This window comes from Alligator sinensis, unplaced genomic scaffold (assembly GCF_000455745.1).
Source record: "Alligator sinensis unplaced genomic scaffold, ASM45574v1 scaffold512_1, whole genome shotgun sequence".
NCBI classification, from domain to species: domain Eukaryota; kingdom Metazoa; phylum Chordata; order Crocodylia; family Alligatoridae; genus Alligator; species Alligator sinensis.
Genome location: NW_005842063.1, coordinates 547,738 through 551,445, shown reverse-complemented (window position 1 = coordinate 551,445; position 3,708 = coordinate 547,738). Strand labels below are relative to the sequence as shown.

Below are 3,708 nucleotides of genomic sequence, written 5' to 3'. Positions count from 1 at the left end.
GGCCCGGCCCCGCTGCACTCACCCACCTCGTCCGCGCCGGGCGTTGGCAGTTCTGCGGGGTCTCCTCGCCTCCGAGCAGGGGCCTGACGTCAGCGCGCACGGCGCGGGGCGGGGCTTGGGCGCTGTCGTGTGTCGTGCGCGGACACGTGTGGTGCAAGCGCGTCCCCACACCGCCAGAGGCCGGCCGGGTTGCTCGTCCTCTCGCGATGCAAAGCCCGACCCCTTGTCCCCCACACACCGAGACAGCCGGTTCCCTGTCGCTAGAGGACAGCCCGATGGTCCTCGGGGATGGCCGCCTCAGGCCGTGTCTGGCCCCAGCCCCACTCTGAGCCCGGGCCCCGCCTGCAGGGTCTCAGGCCCCAGTCCCGGTGCGCAGGGAGCAGTCGAGGCCCGGCGGGCCCAATCGTGGAGCGCAGGGTGGTCCAGCGCGAGCCCCTCGGTCCTACCATGGGCGCGTAGCGACTCCCTACTGCACCATCCAAGCGGGGAGGTGGGCCACGGGGCTGCCCGGTTCAGCTCCTGGGGCCGGGAGCTCCCCTGGCCCCGGTGCATGGAGGGGGCGGACGATGGGAAGGGCAGGGCATGGCGAGCTCAGGCGTTGCCCCTGCCCGCTACATCAGCGGTGCTCAACCCTTCTAGCCTCGAGGCCGTCTCCATAAACGCTGCCCACGGAACTACGAAGAAAAGCTCCTTGCCGAGGGGCTGGGAAGCGGGGGCAGGGGCACGGCCAGGCAAGGCCTGAGCCTGCGCTTACCTGCCCATCTCCTCACCGCTGCCTGCACGCCACGGAGCTAGAGTCTAGGTTGAGCGGTTCTCAACCACCGTGTCACTCCACTCCAAAATATTTTGGGGGGTGCTTTCATACTATACTAAAAAAAGGTTGAGAACCACTGGTTTAGAAGAAAGGACTAGGATCCCCTGATAAATTGGGGGGAATGATCTGAAATAAACAGGATGAAATTCAGTAAGGTCAAGGGCAAAAGGTGATGTTTGTGGTTCAATTAGGAAGAACTTCTTCACAGTGAGTGGCCAAAATCTGGACTGGGCTCGCAAGGGAGGTGGTGCTCTCCCCTACCTGTGGGTCTTCAAGAGGAGGTTGGATAGGCATCTAGCTGGGGTCATCTGAACCCAGCGCTCTGCAGGGTTCACTATGCGGGGGGTCGGACTCGTGGTCTATTGAGGTCCCTTCCGGCCCTAACATCTATGAATCTATGAATTGAGGAACCATAGTCAGCTTGCAGGAACAGGTTACATTTATTAATAAATAAACTAAAGGAGATGGATATTAACTGAGAACCAACCCCAGTGGGCAACAGCCCGGAGCCCTGCTCCTAACCCAACTGCCCACTGTCAGTTTTCTCTGAACAACATAGTTATTTTCAGACAAACCTGTTACAAGGCCAATACCCTTACATACACAAAGTGCTACACTTAATAAAAAACAGTCAAATTCACGAATGTGAAATGAGGAATTACTGGTTAGTCTGCAGTATTGTGAAAAGGACCTGGAAGCTATAGGAGATGACAAGTGAGTGACTCAACACTGCAATATCGTTGCACAAAAAGCTAGCAGCATTTGGGGTGCATTAATACAATTGTGAGACTCAAGTCACAGGAAATACTTCTTCCACCCTATTCAGTGCTGAGGAGGCCTCACCTGTAGTACTTTCTCCAGTTTCAGGCACTGCCCTTCAAGAACTAATTGAACAAACTGGACAGAGACTACAGAAAACCAATAAAATGATTAGAGGTCTAGCAAATATGACATATGAAAAAAGACTGGAAGAATTGGGATTATTTACTTTGGAAAAGGTAAGACAGAGAGGGCATTTGATAATAGCCTTCAAATATAGAAAGGATTGTTATAGAGGATGGCAGTCAATTGCTGTCTGTGTTCACGGGCAAGGGGACAGGAGAAGTAGTAATAAGCTAAAAAGGCAACAAGGGGCAGTAAGGTTAGATTTTACAAAGAACTTCCCCTACCTATGACAGGGGTTGAATACTGAAACACATTGCTCAGAGTTTGGGCAATTGCCAGCACTGGAAGATTTTAAGGGCAAATCAGACAAACATTTGGGATGGCTCACAACAAGGTGACCGCGCCTTGAACGGGGAGCTGGACTACATGACCTCCTACGGGCCTTTCCGGCCATGTTTTTCTGCTCCTGTTTTTTATAGATTTTTTGGAGCTGCAATGATCTGGTCACAAAGCGTTCTACTGAAGTGGAGTTTATGCTGCTCAGTAGTTCCTCCAGATCCCTGCACTGTTGCCAGGATTTCAAAACCCTGAACTGAGACTTCAAAACCAGCGATGCTCCCTCATCCCACGCACAATATTAAGGTTGAAGAGCCCTCACCACAACTCTACGAAAACAGGAAGTCAATGTTTGAAGTAGTACTTTGCACACAATAGAGTCAGGAAATTTGAAGTCTGCCCCCATTCAACAAAATACCCCACTTCTCCAAAATAATCCCCCGAGTTTTGGGCCTGACACCTCTGGCATGATGCAAAGTGCCACCCTGGTCTTCCAGCATCGCTGCAGCCAGGGCTACCATGCATCTTGTGTGTGGCATGTCTATAGACACCAAGTTGTTTGGGAAATATTACCGGAGCTGTGCACTTCCTGGTTTTCTAATGCTTATGACTGTGTCTCTGGGGTTTCAACACCACTAGTCTTTGAAGGGATATGCAAGAGGACCTTAACAGAGCATTTATCACTGCTGCAAGTGTCCTTGTTTCTTGTTTGCAAAAGGGGGAGGGAGTAAGTGATACTTGCTGCCTCTGAGGATAGGAATAGTTCTTGGCTTTCTGTCAATGTTATTAATACTGAGCACTGGAAGAGTTGCAGTTCGAACACACGGGGCCTAATCCTCATTTAAGGCCATTTTGTGCCACCCTAGCAATAGAGGGCAGAACAGGACCCTCAGGACATCCCATGTGCAGGAACCTCCCTAGTGATCACACAGCGGGCGTAAAAGCTCCAAGCTAACCCTGCAGCGGACATGAAGCATCAGGAATGTGTCGAGAGTGCATTGTGCTGCATTAACTATAAGGCCGGGGAAAGCAGAGCTGCTCTTGCAACAGAAATAGGGCTGAAATTAGCAGGGCCCTGATCCCTCAAATATACGTAGCTTAGAACAAGTTCCTCCTGCAAATACAGAGATGGAGCAAGGGTAGATGGAGGCCACTTTTCTAGAAAACAGCACACTGCACATTCACCAAGACTAAAATGACTGGGAGGGGTCCGCTTTCCCTAGGAGTCAGCATGCTGGCAATGTCAGTAGATTGCTAACACTGCCTCGTTCCACTCCATAATTACAAGCGACAGCCCAATAACTGTTCACATTTTAAAATGGGGACTTTTTTTTTTTTTTGGTACTTTGCAGTCAGTCTCAGCAAGGAGAGCCCAGAGATGCCAATTTCTCGTCTCTCCTGCAGGAGCTGGGTGGGCGCTGCCAGAAGTGTGGGCAGGAGCCACAACCTCCCTCTCCCGGTCCCCTTGTCTCCAGCTCTGGCAGGGGAAGATGCAGCAGCAGCAGCACAAGGGCAATCTGGGAAATGTAGTTCCTGTTATAGGGTGATGTCATCTCATTTTTCCTGCCAGAAACTGTGGGGGTTTCTTTGGCCACTAAATGCAAGTCTGTGGCAAAAAAAATAAAATAAAAAGGGGTGATATTTCCCCTCAGCACCACCAAACCTCCAGCTGC

At 51.5% G+C, this 3,708-nt stretch overlaps 1 protein-coding gene across 3 annotated transcripts in view; it reads right to left on the bottom strand.

The window, feature by feature from the left end:
• CDC42 (cell division cycle 42) overlaps positions 1–114 on the bottom strand; it is a 26,576-nt gene extending 26,462 nt beyond the window's left edge. The window contains exon 1 of one of the 3 annotated variants that reach the window (XM_006023182.3): positions 27–114. The gene's annotated coding sequence lies outside the window, so the exon portion shown is untranslated. Of the gene's footprint in view, positions 1–22 lie in introns of all 3 variants that reach the window. The other 2 variants (XM_006023181.2, XM_006023183.2) reach the window with 2 other exon arrangements.
• Positions 115–3,708: the final 3,594 nt, after the last annotated feature.